Here is a 17,344-nt window from a genome sequence, read left to right on the forward strand (position 1 = left end):
AAAACCGTTTATCGTTTACCTTTTGTTGGTTTATAGGATGTTTTTGATGAATTGGTGGCAGTTTCATCAATGTTGTAGACTGGTCAGCAAAAACTAAAGAAAAAAAAAATCAAAAATAGGAAAAATAGAAAAAAATCATGAAAATAGAAAAATCAGAAAAAATAGAAAAAATCTGGAAAATTAGGAAAAAATAGAAAAAAAAGAATCTATTTTTGTCGTTCAACTGTAAAAAAAGTCTAACTGTCAAACGACTAAATTTCGCTATTGTTATAATTGATACGAAAATTCATCAGGGTTAGTGTTTAGAGATCAGCAGGTTAAGATTAGAGGGTTTCCATGTATACCAGGCTTAGAGAAAGGTTATTAGAAGACAGTTAACCGGTGAAGGAAGGGGATAAATGTACATATAACTCACAGACAACAGTATATATAATATTAAATAATGTAGATATACATATCAGAAAGAATAAAAATTTAAAGAGTATGTAGAACATATTGTATATGGTCTAGTAATATGTTACATTCTACTGCTAGTTAGCAATAAGCGCCTCGATGCAAACCCGTTCTCCATAAATGGAGTACCACACATCCCATTCCACCGCAGCCAGAGTCCAGCCTTTGAGTGCGATCGCTGAGCCGCTGGGTCGCTTGGTGAGCGCGAGCTTAGTAGCTTACCACGTCGCGATCGCAAGTGAATTCCAGGAGTTCTCGGGCGCCCGTACGGTCGTGTCGGCAGCCGGAGCACTCTGCTCTCTGAAGCCAGCGCGGCGCACGCACGCACGCACGCGATGAGCTCGCGGCGCTCGGCGGAGTCGCAAGGTACAGCTCAGCGGTGGACGGCCCGCGGCAACACCCTGACCGCCGGGCGGAGACGGACGGTAACGGTACCAACCGAGCATCCGGCGCGACGCGACCAGCCTTCCGCGACAACGACGCGCCGTACCCTTGGGCGCTCGAGCGTGCGCGCACGCCCGTGTTCACGGAGCCACCTGATGATCCTTTCCCCTGGAGCGTGCCCTTCGGCCGCGCAGGCGACAGCGGCGTGCCGGATGTGATCCCCGGCGGCGGCTGGTCTGTCGCCGTGGCGGTGTCGGACTACGACGCGGACGGCAGGGCGTCGTGTCTGCCACTCGCGAGGGAGGTCGGCCGGCGGCAAGGCGCGCAACTTCATCGTCTCGCCGCTATCGTTCCACGCGGCGCTCGCGCTGGTTGCCGCCGGGACGCGGGGCGAGACGCAGCGCGAGCTCCTGGATTTCCTGGGGTCGGAGTCGCTCGACGAGCTGCACCGCGCCGCGGCGACTGAGCTGGCCGGGATGCTCCAAGACCTCCCGCAGACGTCCTTCGCCTGCGGCGTCTGGGTCAACCGGAATTCGTTGCTCACACTGGAGTTCATGGACACCGCCGCCTCTCCCTACGCCGCCATCGCGGAGTCCGTGGACTTCTTCAGGCAGGCCGAGCAGGCGAGGTTGCGAGTCAACGCCTTCTTGAGCGACGCGACGAAAGGGCTCAGCGGCGACGTCCTCCCTCCTGGCTCCGTCAACTCGTCCACGGAAGTCTTCCTCCACTATAACAAAATCAGACTTATATAGGCCTATCGTTATCGATTCATAATGAGTCAACAATGATGTAATATTATTGTCTATCTATCAACTTAATTCATTAACCGATAATAAAAGTATAGCAACTGTCGATTGGTTAAATGAGTTAGCACTAATGTTCTTTCTCTATTTTCTTTAAGCTTAAGCTAACAGATAGTTCAATCGAATTTTTTTTCCTCTTGTAAACTCTCACATTGTAGCATCTACTTCATTCCTTCATCACTCAAACTCATTTTTGTCAAGAAGAAGGTCTAGGTGAACCATCTTTAGCTATCTAAATAAAATCCCTTTTTTCTCTTCATTTGCTCATTTGTCTTTTCTTTATTTTTTGGACAAGTGAAATCTAGATTTTTTCCAAACAGCAAGCAAGCTTCTAGGAGCCTCTTAAACTCAAGTAATTTGAAATCCCCAAATTAAATCCTATATTTAGCATTTTAGCTCAAAATGTTATATTAAAAACCAAAGTTGATCTTATCTCTTATTTTGATTTTTAATGAATTAGAAAATTCGCCATGATATTAGGTATGTAGCAAGATCTAATTATATTTTTGATATTTTATTTAATTAGCAAGCTTCAATAAAAAACTTTATGTATGAGCGTATTTATTTTCATGTTTCCTCAACGAGTCATGGACAAGAAGTTGAATAATAAAGAAAATTTCTAGAGATGACACCAATAAATACTTATCGGAAGCGAATGCGAAAGCATGTAAAAGGCGACTCCTCCAACCTAGGCCAATTACCGGTAGGAGATTACGAGGTAATTTATTTGTTGGTGATCGTAAAATCTTCTAGATGTTTTAAATTTAGATTTACAATAATGATTTAATTGTAGATGGACGAAAGATGTATGTATGATACGAGCTGTGTGAGCGTAGAGTACAAGAATGACGTGGATTGTTTCTTAATACAAGTCACAATGCACAAGTCAAATACATATTCTGAATACATGTGATGTCCATGCGTCAATTGTGAGAACAAAAAGAAGTTTTCCACCACCCAGCAGATACATTCCCACTTGATACAAAGAGGCTTTATGCCTGGCTATACTTGTTGGACTGAGCACGGTGAAGCTGAGATTGTACAGGAAGAGCAATACATTGGCAGATAAGATGAAGACTTGTGCACCGATATGATGACTGACGAATACACTGATATGTCGCTTGCTGGAGATACATTGGTCGATGATGATCTAGAGGAGATGTTAGACGATGCTGACTCCGACGCCGACGCCGATGCCCGATGATCTGGAGCAGATGTTGCGCGATGGGTGGGGAAACTTTACAAATGAAAAAGAGTTTCAAAAGTTACAACGTATAGTAGAGGACTCTAAAACACCTTTGTTCCTAGGCTGCAAGAAGTAGCACACAAAGTTGCGTATTGTGATTTTACTACTACAATTGAAGGCAAGCAACGGGTGGTTTGATACAAGCTTCATAAAGTTATTACTGTTCTTGTAGAAATTACTTCCAAAGAAAAATATGCTGCCAGAAAACACGTACTAGGCCAAACAGGTTGTGTACCTATTGAGGTTGAAAATGCAGAAAATACATGCATGTCCAAACGATTGCATATTATATCGTGGAGAGCATGCAGACTTGGAAGGTACATGCGTGACCGTTATGATATCGATGGTGAAGGAAAGAACAAAAAGCCTCCCGTCAAGATGATGTGGTATTTTCCTATACTCCCCCGTTTGGAGAGTTTATCTGCGAACAAAAGGCATACCGAACTGATGTGATTGCACACCGAAGAGCACAAGGATGATAGAATGCTGAGACACCCTACTGATTCTACGCAGTGGAGAAACATCGATAGGAATTATAAGGAGCCCTTTGTAGAAGATGTAAGGAATATAAGATTTGGGTTGAGTACGGATGGGATGAATCCATTCGGCAACATGAGTAGTAGTCATAACACTTGGCCTATGACTCTATGTATCTACAACCTTCTTCCTTGATTGTGTATGAAGCAAAAGTACATTATAATACCGGTGTTGATATCAGGACCGAGACTACCTGGCAACGATATCGATGTCTACCTAAAACTATTAATGGAAGATCTTGTAATACTGTGGAACGATGGTGTGCAGGTATGTGATGCATACAAACGAGAGAACTTCACCCTACGCGCAATGTTGTTCATAACAATCTAGGATTGGCCAGCCCTTGTCAACCTATCGGGCTAGAATGTCAAAGGCTATTGTGCATGTATGTATTGTTTGGATGAAACGGAGAGCTTGTGGCTGAAGAATAGCCGAAAAATGGTGTACCTAATTCATCATAAATTTCTTCGCAAGGATTACCCGTACCGCAGCAACAGGAGAACTTTTGATGGGAAAGTTGAGACTCGATCACCTCCTACGCATCACACTGGGAGACAGGTATATGAGATGGTAAAGAGACTTAGGGATATCTTTGGAAAGGGACGCGAGAGTACACCAATTCCAAAATTTGATCTTAGAGCTCCTATGTTAAAAAAGAACTCAGTTTTTTATGACTTAGCTTATTGGCCGGATTTAGTGGTTAGATACGCAATTAATGTCATGCACATCAAGGCAAATGTGTGTGATAGCTTGATTGGTACGTTACTAGACATACTTGGTAAAACAAAGGATACACTCTAAGTACAGAAGGACCTGAAATGTTTGAAACCCAAACAACATCTACAGTCCGAAGCTCCATCTGTTCAACGCGATATCACAGAAGGCAATTGATTCGACCAAGCTAGATAAGCTGCAGGAAGACGTGGTCGAGACTCTATCCCAGCTTGAGGCGTTGTTCCCTCCATCATTTTTTTTGATATCATGGCGCATTTCATTGTTCACATTGTGAAAGAGATATGGATTCTTGGCCCAGTGTTTCTATATCAGATGTACCCTTTCGAGAGATTCATGGGAATTCTAAAGAAATATGTTCGTAACCGAAATCGATCAAAAGGCTGCATGGACGAGGGCTAGGGAATCGAGGAGGTCATTGATTTCTACGTCGACTACATGAATCTCAAATCGATTGGTGTGCCTGTATCTCGCCATGAGGGGAGGCTAAGAGGAAAGGGACGATAGGTGCAAACTCATCCGTACTAAAGACCCTGTTTCATTTACACAAGCACATTTCATAGTTCTGAAACAAATTGTAGTGGACCTATATGTCAAAGAACACCAGAAAATGCCACACACCAGAAACTCAGGGAAGTCTAATGTTTGGATCGCGCGAGAGCACCGAGATTATTTTGGTGCCTGGTTACGTAGATAGGTGATGTATAAGCAGATAGAGTGTGCTCAGTTGACTGTGTTGGCTCATGAACCGTTAACTATAATCCTTACATTCCAAGGATATGGCATAAATAGCTATACATTTTATGCAAAAGCTCAGGATAATAAGAACGCTAACCAAAATAGCGGTGTCTGTATAAATACCTACGACTGCAATGGAAATAGGGACACCTACTACGGATTCATAGAGGAGATCAGGGAGCTCGACTATTGAGTGTTAAAGGTTCCTCTTTTCTGATGTCAATGGGTCAGACTCTCAGGGGTGTGAAGATCGACAAATACAATATGATTATAACGGACCAAAAACTTGTTGGATACAGAGAAGAACCATTTGTACTTATAAATGATGTTATGCAAGTCTTCTATGTAAAGAACTCGAACCCGGCTAACAAGGAGGAGCGCCACGTGGTTCTTCAAGAAAAAAGAAGGATTATCGGAGTGGAGAATGTTGTTGATGAGGAAGACTACAATCAATTCAACACGCTACATCCTTTCAGAGAGGACATCGACCTAGGTCCCACGGAACACTCCGATAAACCTCTCTATGTACGCCGTGATCATAATGAAGGGCGAATCGTTAAGATAAAATAGTTAAATTGTATTAATTATTATGTATGAATTTATTTTAGATGTAATTATACCTCACGTTTGTTATAGAAGCTTCAATTTGTAGTTTATGGTGGAAGATCTCTTTATTATTGAGCATATTGATTTTTGATTTTTAATAATGAATTTGCAATAGCATAAGCTAGCACTATTGATATAGATTACTATTTTTTATTTTTAATGAATTACCTATAGTTACGAGCATATTTATTTTCAATTTTTAATGATTTAAAATATTTATCGATGAAATTAAGATATATAGGAAGCTCCAATTATATTTTTTAATTAATTAGCAAGCCCCAATATAGTAATTTAGGTATGAGCATATTTATTTTAATTTTTTATTGAATTATAAAATTAAACCAGGAAATTTAGGTATATACAAGACTTAATTTTGTTATATAGCAAGCTCAAATTTAAATAAATATGTATTAGGATTTTAGGTCTATAAAATATTAATAAATATAAATAGTACAAACTCAATTGAAATCACTTTAGTAGCGCAACAGTTTGTTCGATCTTACTTGGTGCAGGTCGTGGGTTTGAGTCTCTTCGCACGCGCGAAGCTAAAATAATTTTTTTGCACCCCGTGGCAGTAGCAGTGAAAGAGGTTTCACTACCGATGGATATATTGGGCCAGCAGTGAAACTAGTTTCACTGTTGGTGGACATATTGGGCCAAAGTGAGTTTTGGTGATAATGAAAAAACAATTAAAGAACTAATGAGTTTTATAAAGTATGAACATGTGTAAAACAATTTTTTTCACCCTATGGCACCAACAGTGAAAGGGGTTTCACTGCCGGTAGACATATTAGGCCCGTAGTAAAACTAGTTTCACTGCCAGTGAAATTATTGGTGAAAGTGCATCTAGACTCCTAAGTGGGTTTTGATGATAATGACAAAAAAATTAAAGAAGTAATGAGTTTTATGAAGTATGGACAGGTGTAATTCAATCAAGTGAGAATTTAACGTATGGTGATCCCCCGAAAAAGGAAAAAGAAAAGCGGCTCATGAATCGTATAGTTTTAAATTCAGTTATCTTTTGAAATTGAGTTTATGATGCTGTACTATTAAGAGGGATACAAAATTTACTTATTTGCATAGAAACAGTGCTCAAAAGATCTAATAACCTATGAGAGACACCTCGAACACTACACATGCATCTAGGTTAGCCCTTATATTGTAAAGATGTGTAAATACGGAGTGTCCGCATTTTTGCGGACCGTCCGCACTTTTGCGGAGTTTGGGTTACCTAAGGGTGTGCGGAAGGTCCGCACTTTTGCGGAGTCTTCATATTTTTGCAGAGAGTTTCGCATTCTGACAGTTGTAACATCTAGTTTTTGGGAGTTAGGTATAAATAGCTTCTCACTCCCCACTTTAGCCGGCTCTTGCTTTACTAAAAAAGGTGAACAACTGTAGAGCCAAAAGAACTCTCCCCCACCTTGCTCTAGCTTGAGATTTGCAAAGTTTTGAGAGTTGGCTTGGTGAGAGATCTAGTGCTAGAGAGAACAACTCCAATCTTTGAGCACTCATTTTCTTCGTCAAGCCGGTGATTTTGTGTTTGTTACTATTGGTGGTTCATCTACCTAGATGGCTAGACATTGCCCGTCGAGCTCCCAATCTTGTGGTGAGCCCCAAGACATTTGTTTTACCCCTACAAATTGAGTAAGTAGCCCTAACTTGATCTTTGTGATCGCTTGGGTGAGAAAAGGATTGGAAGAGATCCGACTCTTTGTGAGCTCCTTAACGGAGACGTAGACACTTCTTTGTGGAGTGGCTGAACTTCGGTGAACAAATCCTTGTGTCTCACTTGCCAATGTCTTGTGATTTGTTACATAATTCTGTATCCGTTGATTCTTAGGGTTTCGACACGATCTATCTCTTTGTAAGGTTTGAGCTGCGGGTATCTAGAGAAAAAGGCTGGAACACATCCTCTGGTGCTTGGTAACTCGTGGACTTGATTCATGTTATTGTTGCATAGGCACATTTTTGAGTTCTCCCTGAAATATCTGGAGTATCCGCATATTTCCACGGAACCTCTGTATATTTGTGGAGAGTCCACAAAAATCTACAGAGAGTCTGCATTTTACTGATCCGCTGCGTTTCAGTTTGTAAAATTTTTAGGTTCCGCCTGTTCACGCCCCCTCTAGGCTCTTTTCAATTTGGTCGGCGGTGAAAGTAGTTTCACTTCTGGTAGTCTCTTGAGCCGACAGTGAAGGTACTATTTCACTGCCGGTGGTCATATTGAGCCAGCAGTAAAATTCCTCCCCTATAAAATGGCTCGATGCCATGCGCCCTTTGACACTTCAAAAAAATTTCCCCTTCCTTGTGCCCTACGTTGAAATGCCTCTGGATACCGGGGAGCCCACACTGCCGGAGGACCATGAGCCCGCACCGATGAGCCCATGCCTGTTGTCCCTGTCCTCCTCGTTGTCGTCGTCGTCCTCCCCGGTGCCATGTCCCTGTCCTCCTCGTTGCCGTCGTCCTCCTCCCCGGTGCCATCACGGTCCTCCTCCCTGGAGCCATTCCTGTCCTCCTTGAAGATGCCTACAGGACAATTTTGTGATCACGGAGGTCTCACTAGCAAGGGAGCCAACTTTATTGAGAGTGTTCTAGGGCCATACAAGTCAGTCTATGGAATTACTGTTAAGGATCATGTGCACATCAGCTACAATTGTGGATTGACAAATGAGGTGATCCGCATATGGTTCCTGATTCGTTCGAGAACGATATCTTATGGCCCAAGATATTAGAGAAGTTCGACTTCCTTAAAGAGACGGATATGGAAGTAGTTAAGCATAAGACGCTAATGATTATGGGCCTTTCATTTAAGAACTAAAAGGGGACAGTGAACATAACGTATATGCAGAAAGGTACAACGCTAGATTTCCACAAATGGCCACAACTGGAAGATCATTGGTAAGCCTTTGCGGAGTACAAGTTGTCGGAAGAAGCACAGAGGTTGAGTGAGGTGAATAAAGCAAACTCGAAGAAGAACCTGTACCCACACAAAGTCGGTAGTCGTGGGTACGTGAGGAAAGAAAGGTAGTGGCAACAACAGCTAGATGAACTACGAGAGAGAGGTGTCACGCCTGAGATGGAAGGCTGGAGCGAATGATCCACACTCTTCCTTCTTGGGAGGGGTGCTTCTTACACGTATGATGGAAGCTTATCCTTTACGACCTCTAAAGACCCAAAAGTGACGCAAGATCTTGCAAAAATGCTTGCATAAGCCCATAAGCAGTCTGCACAAGGCTCTTTCAAGCCAGACAGGGATAGGGACAACCTCATCTTGTCCCTAGGAAACAAGGAGTACAGTAGTCGCACACGAGGCGTTGGGGTGATGGGTTGGAAATATGGATTCCCAAGCGACGTTGATAGTTACAAGAGTCGAAAGAGATCCCAAGCAGAGGGAGATGCAGAACGAGAGGCGGAACAAGCTAGGATGATGGAAATGATTGGACAAGCGCTAAAAAAGAGAGGGAATATACAGAAGAAAAATAACACAAGAAGTACGACAAACCCTCATGCATGAATGGGGTGCCATTGTGAGTAAACAGGAACGGCCGACAGCGTCTCTTAATATTGCTCGCTCCATCCCTAGAGGTCATCAGAGTAGCTATGCATCCACAGGAGTTTCGAGAGCTGACTCCATCACCATCCACTCTTCTACACCGATGAAGTCACTTTTTGTTGATATGAGCGACGACGACACTCCCAAGTGTCTCATGGCAAAAGAGCGGCAGGTAAAATCACAACCCAAGCTCTTAGATAGTGATAGTAGTTGTGAAAACACGCTTAAATGTCTTAGTAAAAACATTATGTCTAAAATGAAAGAGCTAATGGAAACAATAGAGAGTCAAGAGGAGATTCTCGAGAAGCAAGAGGACTTGCTCATCCTTGAAAAGGAGAGAAACATTGAACTCGAGGAGCTCCTTGCCGAAGAGAAGGAGAAAGTTAAGAAATTGACTAAAGATCTTGATTTGTCCAATGTCTCAATTGCTAGTCTAGAGGGTAGCAATGCTATACTTCAAGAGAAATTTTTATGTTTGGATGAAACTCACAAAACTCTTGAAGTGCAACTTGATGCTCTTAGGAATAGCTCGTCCCGTTCTAATGATGCAACCTCACTCTCTTGTACTACTAATGTTATATCTTTGCAAGTATTGTAAAAAGAAAATGAGAGGCTAAACACCTTGGTTAAGTGTGGGTGCATTAAGACATACAAATCCGAAGATGCACTATACAAGACCATTGAGGTCAAGGACAATAGTCAAAAGAGATGACTTGAATTTGATATGCATACAAGCAAGCCAACTGAGCATGTTGTGGTAAATGGCAAGGAGTGCCTAAAGTTTGTCAAGGAGAGTGGAAAGCCACATGCTTACACAACACAAGCCAAGCAACCCAAAGGCCATGCACCTCAATCAACCTTTTATGCCTCCTATATGTTTAAGAGAAACCACTGTGATAAAATGATTGCTCTATATGTTGTTACCCGCACAAAGGATCTAATTGTCAAAAGGAATTTATGGGTGCCAAAAGTGTTTGTGATTAACATGAAAGGACCCAAACAAATTTGGGTACCTAAAACAAAAGCTTAATTTGTTTTGTAAGCATACTCCTCCAGTGGGTCAAGTTAGGTGATTGATAGCGAATGCACAAATCATATGACTGGAGAAAAGAGTATGTTCTCATCATTTGAAGAAAATGGTGGATCTCATGAGAATATTATTTTTGTGATGATGGGAAAGGAGAGATAATTGGTTTATGTAGAATTGCTATCTCTCATAATCATTCTATCTCAAATATTTTGTTGGTCAAATCTCTTAACTATAATTTGTTATCTATATCACAACTTTGTGAGATGAGCTACAATTACCTTTTTACTAATGAGGGTGTGACCATCTCTACAAGGGAAGACTCCTTAATAGTTTTTTCACTGGTCAATTGAAGGGCAAGTTTTATCTTGTTGATTTTTCAACGGATGAAATGAGACCTAAGACTTGCTTGATTGCTAAGTCTAGCATGGGTTGGCTATGATATCGTCGACTAGCCCATGTTGGCATGAGAAATTTGTCTAAACTTCAAAAGGGTAGCACATTATAGGACTAACAAACATTTCTTTTGAGAAAGACAGAATTTGTAGTGCATGTCAAGCGGGCAAGCAAGTTGGAGCTTCTCACCTCGCTAATAATGTGATGACAACCTCAAGGCCTTTGGAGCTTCTTCACATTGATTTATTCAGACCAATCGCCTATATAATCATTGGTGGTAACTAATATGGTTTGGTTATTGTTGATGATAATTCTTGTTTCACTTGGGTGCTCTTTTTGCACGGTAAGAGTGAAACACAAGTCATATTCAAGAAATTTGTTAGAAGAGCTCAAAATGAATTTGATGTGAAGATCAAAAGGGTGAGAAGAGACAACTAAAGTGAATTTAAGAATACGCAAGTTAAAGAGTTTCTTGATGAAGAAGGGATTAAGCATGAGTTCTCGGCAGCCTACTCCCTCGATAAAATAGGGTTATCGAGAGGAAGAATAGGACTCTCATAGAGTCGGCTAAGACCATGCTTGATGAGTACAAGATTTCAGATCAATTTTGGGCGGAGGCCATTAATATCGCATGTCATGCCATCAACCGGTTATATCTCCAAAAGATCTTGAAGAAGACCACCTACGAGCTTCTAACTGGTAACAAGCCAAATGTATCTTACTTTAGAGTTTTTGGTAGTAAATACTTTATTCTAAATAAGAAAGCCAAAATATCTAAATTTGCTCCTAAGGTTGATGAAGGCTTTATGCTTGGCTATGGATTAATGCCTACACCTACTGTGCAACATAATCACCAGTTGTGTTGAAATCGCGCATGACATAACAATTGATGAATCTAGCGGCTCTTAAGTGGAGCAAGTTGATCTAAATATTGTACGAATTGAAGAACCTCCATGTGAAGCAATCAAGAAGCTAGCCATTGGTGAAGTAAGGCCCAAGGAAGCTCAAGATTAAAAGGAAGCTGAAGAAAAAGGTGAAATATCCTCAGCTACGATAAAGTGCAGAGGTTCCTTAAGAATATGCGGAGACTCCACACGAATATGTGGATAATTCATAGAAATATGCAGAGAGTCCGCACATTGCGAGAACAGCAGGAAGACAAATGCAGATGTACAAGATCAAGGTCAAGATCAAGTTCATAATGATTCAAATAACCTCTTTAATGATGAAGAATGAGACATTCAAGCTAAGTCTCAAGTGCCACACCCAAGAGTCCACCAAAGTATCCAAAGAGATCAACCGGTCGACAACATTCTTGGTGATATACTAAAGGGGTAACTACTCGTTCAAGAATTGTAAATTTTTGTGAATATTACTCCTTGGTTTCTTCTTTGGAACCTTTGAAGGTACAAGATGCACTCGGAGATCCGGATTGAGTGATGATCATGCAAGAGGAATTGAACAACTTTAAAAGGAATAAAGTTTAGTCCTTAGTGGAAAGACCCAAGTAAAATGTTATAGGAACCAAGTGGGTCTTCCGCAACAAGCAATATGAGAACGTGATCGTGAAAAGAAACAAGGCACGATTGGTTGCTCAAGGCTTCACACAAATAGAATGTTTAGATTTTAGTGAGACTTATGCTCCCGTAGCTAGGCTTGAGTCAATTCGTATATTCCTTGCCTATGCTACTCACCATAATTTCAAGCTATATTAGATGGACATGAAGAGTGTTTTTCTTAATAGACCAATTTACAAATTGGTATTTGTGAAGCAACCACCCAGATTTGAAGATCCTAAGTATCCTCATAATATGTACAAACTCCATAAGACGCTCTATGGGCTTAAAAAAGCACCTAGAGTATGGTATGAATGCTTTAGAGATTTTCTTATCAAGAAAGGCTTTGAAATAGGTAAAGCCGATTATACTCTTTTCAAAAAAAAGTTGATAATGATTTATTCATTTGCCAAATATATGTTGATGATATTATATTTGGTTCTACTAGTAAAATATTTTATGAAGAGTTTAGTAGGATCATGACCAAGAGGTTTGAGATGTCAATGATGGGTGAGTTGAAGTTCTTTCTAGGATTTCAAATCAAATAACTCAAGAAAGAGACTTTCATTTGTCAAACCAAGTACATCAAAGATATTATCAAGAAGTTTGACATGGAGAATGTTGAGCCTATCAAGACTCCCGTGCAAGCAAATGGATATCTTCATCTCAACGAAGATGGAAAGGCCATGGATTAAAAGATATATCGCTCCATGATTAGTTCTTTAATTTACCTTTGTGTATCTAGGCCCGATATTATGCTTAGTGTGTGCAAGATTTTAAGACGCTCTAAAAGAGTGTCATTTAGTGGCCATTAGGAGAATTCTTAGATATTTGGTGCATACCCCTTACCTTTGCTTATGATATCCTAAAGGTTCAACCTTTAACCTTATCGGCTATTCGTATTCTGATTATGCCGGTTTCAAAGTGGATAGGAAGAGTATCTCATGGACTTACCAATTTTTTGGTAGATCCTTGGTATCTTAGTACTAAAAAAAATAAAATTTCATAGCCCTATCTACCACCGAAGCTGAGTATGTTTCCGCGGGTGCTTGTTGTGCTCAACTACTTTGGATGAGACAAACCTTGAGAAACTATGGCTATAACATGATCAAAGTTTCACTTTTGTATGACAATAAGAGTGCCATAAAAATAGCCAACAATCCCGTGCAACACTAAAAAAACAAACATATAGACATCCGACATCACTTCTTGAGAGACGACTCAACCAAAGGGAATATTGATATTCGCCATGTGAGAATCAAAAAACAAATAACCGATATCCTCACCAAGCCACTAGACAAGCAAATGTTTTGCGAGTTTAGAAATGAGCTAAATATTCTAGATTCTCACAACATGGCTTGACTTATTGCATACAATTGATTGTTGTAGATTTCTAGCTTTTAGATAGGAGTTTTTTTCTAAAAGATAGGCTTAGAGTTGTGTGTTTTTAATAAAAATTTGTATCTTTGATCTTTGATCACGTCATGTCACTTATGGTTATAGTTGTGATTGGTTGATTGCTGGCTAATCACAAGTGGTATGATTTGTCATATCCATCACAACACATCTCTCTCTCTCTCTCTCTCTGAAATCCTCCTTGAAATCTATCTTTTCCTTCCTGTTGGACAAAATCCGGAGAGTCCGCAAAATTCCATGGAGAGTCCGCATATTTGTGGAGACTCCGCATAATTCTGCAGAGACTCCGCAGTCTGTTAGTTTTTCATTTCCTTTAATCTACCCATCGGTTAAAACCTCTCTCTCTCTCTCTCTCTCTCTCTCTCTCTCTCTCTCTCTCTCTCTCTCCAACAGTTATTCAGTCTTTTACACCGGCAACCCTCTCTCTCGTTCTCTCGACTTCACTCTCAAGTTCTTCCTCTCAAATCTCCATCTCCGATGTTTTGGAGGAAAAATCTTCGGAGACTCCGTATCTGCATCAAGACTAGCCCTTCGAGTGCAAATTCTCCATGAAGCTCAGAGAATTGACCTTAAGTTCACCTCCTTTCTCTCTCGAGGTACAAAACAAGGTTTTTGCCCGATCTATTCGTTGATTCCCTAGAGTGATATTCCTTTGGTAGATATCCTCAGTACGTGTCTTTGATTCCATATATCTAGTGGCATTTGAATCCCTTCGCAACATCTTTCGGAATCACGATTTGGGGTTTGGTCTGCGATTTGCGGAGAGTCTGCATATTTTTGCGGAGACTCCACAGTTTGCAGAATAAGGTCTAAGCCATGATTTCCTTCTTGAACGTTGTACCAGTCTCTTCCATAGCTTATGCACCCTCTTTATCTTTCAGTTGTGATGGAACATCCAGACCCAAGGGATCCGACTACTTAATCTCGTACTAAACGCCGCCATGACCCTCAAGCTCAAGGCTATGGACCTCCTCCCTTTGATGAGTTGTATCAAGCCGATATCACTTTTAGGGTAGGAAAATAGCTAGATGAAGGTGGTAGCTCTCGCACGACTAGGTCAGGTGGTGGTCGTGTTAAGATTGCCGCAAAGAAGCAAGCGCCCAAGTGAGGTGGAAGGTGTGGCAGTCAGGGTATTAGCATTAAGGAACCTCATGTTGGTGTTGATGATGATGCTACTACTGCTAGAAGAGCTAGGGGTCACAAGACCCAAGCGGAAAGAGATGAAGAACGGTTGGGCAAGCGGATTGATCCAAGGGCATGTCCTAACACTCTTCCACATATTGATCTCAACTTTAGAAGGGATCAAGTGACATACAATGAGTTTCCAAAGATGCATTTTGCTCAAGTCGACCAACCCTATGATCCTCGACTTCTAAGAGCTACAAGAATCAGGGATTAGTGGTCAAGAAAGAGAGAAAAAATGACCTCTACTTGTGGCCTAAAGATGAGTCTTCAGATGGACGATTTTGGTGCCAATTTCATTTTAAATTCCATCTATCACTCATCTACCGAAGCAAAATGATTGGAAATACATGGAAGAAGCAAATGATCCCATCTTTGATGGAGTCATTGATGCTTGCACGGAGAAAGGAATGAAAGATATCATAGAATTCAAGTATAATTTGAATGAAGAAATCATTGCTCAATTCCATGCCTCTTTCTTTTTCAACACCCGCAAGAATGAGGTTCATTGGACAACACTTGGAATCCACTATTGCATAGACTACATGACTTTTTCACGTCTTCTTGCTCTTGGTTCAAAGGATCCTGAACACGGTACCAGATATGTTGAGAACAAAATCAAGGAGTATGACTTGGGTGAGTTGTACGAGGACCCAAGAATGGCCAATGGCACCACTCATGGTTTGAGCCGTTTTTTCACTGTCTAAATCTTCTATTTTGCCAGACCATATATCTAAAGAAGGGAGATGGGACTAAGATTCATGGTATATCAAGGAACATTCTTCTTAGAATGGGATCCGGTGGAAGACCCTTTAGTGTTGGTGTGTTCATTTTGGTCGAGCTTCGTGATGCCATGGATGATGCAAGGAAAAACCTTCCATATGCTCCATATATCATGTACATTATTGAGAAGGTTACAAAGATCTTCTTCCCAAAGGATTGCATTCACGAGCCCTATCGTGTGAAGAAGAAGGCATTCTCTAGGCCATATCATGCTTCAAGCTCATCCCGTGTAGCCCCACCTCTATCTCATGCACCCTCCTCTTCACAATCTCATGGTTGTGACTCTCGTGATCGTAGAAAGTACATCAAGAATGTGCTTTTCTCAATCTTCAATATGTGCAAGTACAATGCCGCAGAAGTAAATGAGCTTCGAAGAGAAGTAAAAGAAATCAAAGGGCATTTAGCGCCTCCCACCTCCTCTCATTGAGAGGTGCCTGATTTTGGTGATCCGTTTGCCGAGTGGAAGGCAGTGGATCAAGAAGAAGAAGAAGAAGAAGAGCCCCCCCCCCCGCTCCCCGCTCTCACTGCTCTCGCTCTACTCATGGTGAGATAGAAGAAGAAGAAAGTGAGCAAGAGGGCGATTATCAAGAAGATGATGACGATGATGACAAGTAGGTGTTGATATTCATAGTTTCTTTCTTTTTCTCTCTTTTTGGCGCTTGATGCCAAAGGGGGAGTGAAAACTTATCTATCTATTTGTGTACTCATTTTGTAATAACTCCTTTTATCCTTTGTGTGTGGTGGTGGATATGAACTTGTGTGGTTGTGATGTGCTACTAAGTCTTATTGTGCTAGTGTGAGCTCATATATTCTTGTGCTGAGATATGTTTATATTAGAATCTGTCAAGTGTGGAGAGTCCGTAAAAATATCCGGATTATCCGCATTTTTTGAAGAGTCCACACATTTCTGCAGAGCCTCCGCACATTGATAGAAATTTCAGTTATTGTTGAGCATATCATGTCATACGCATCACGTTTATTTATGATCTTACACACATGTTGTTGCACCCCATGAATGCTATGATATAGGGGGAGTCTCCATACTATCCTAAAATTTTGCAATTGGCATTTAAGACCAAAATTTTAGAAGTTCATTTATATGCACATTTTTAGGGGGAGCTCTCTATATCATAAGGATTCAAAGGCTTTAATTATATACATCTTTTGTAAGCTTTAATTGGATTGTTATCAATCACCAAAAATGGGAGATTGAAAGTGCATCTAGGCCCCTAAGTGAGTTTTGGTGATAATGACAAATCAATTAAAGAACTAATAAGTTTTATAAAGTATGGACATGTGTAATTCAATCAAGTGAGAATTTGATGCATGGTGATCTCCAAAAAAGGGGGAAAAGCGGCTCATGAATCGTATAGTTTTAAATTCATTTATCATTTAAAATTGAGTTTAGGATTCTGTACTATTAAGGGGATACAAAATTTACTTGTTTGCGTACAAATAGTGCTCAAAAGATCTAACAACATATGAGAGACACCTCTAACACTACACGTGCATCTAGGTTAGCCCTTATGTTGTAAAGATGTGCAAATATGGAGTGGTCATATTTTTGCAGACAGTCTACACTTTTGTGGAGTTTGGGTTACCTAAGGGTATGCGTAAGGTCCACACTTTTGCGGAGAGTCCGCATTTTGATAGTTATAATGGCTAGTTTTTGGGAGTTTGGTATAAATACCTTATCACTCCCCCCTTTGGCTGGCTGCTGCTTTATTCGAAAAGATGAACAACTTTAGAGCCAAAAGCACTCTCCCCCACCATGCTCTAGCTTGAGATTTGCAAAGTTTTGAGAATTAAATTGGGAGAGAGATCTAGTGCTAGAGAGAACAACTCCAATCTTTGAGCACTCGTTTTCTTCGTCAAACTGGTGATTTCGTGTTTGTTACTCTTGGTGGTTCGTCCACCTAGACGGCTAGGCAT

The 17,344-nt window shown here is 40.9% G+C and overlaps 1 pseudogene; it reads left to right on the forward strand.

Annotated features, from left to right (window-relative positions):
- Positions 1-573: 573 nt before the first annotated feature.
- Positions 574-1,589, forward strand: LOC133902552 (putative serpin-Z12; annotated as a pseudogene).
- Positions 1,590-17,344: the final 15,755 nt, after the last annotated feature.

The sequence above is a fragment of the Phragmites australis genome, chromosome 2 (genome assembly GCF_958298935.1).
Source record: "Phragmites australis chromosome 2, lpPhrAust1.1, whole genome shotgun sequence".
In the NCBI taxonomy this organism is placed as follows: domain Eukaryota; kingdom Viridiplantae; phylum Streptophyta; class Magnoliopsida; order Poales; family Poaceae; genus Phragmites; species Phragmites australis.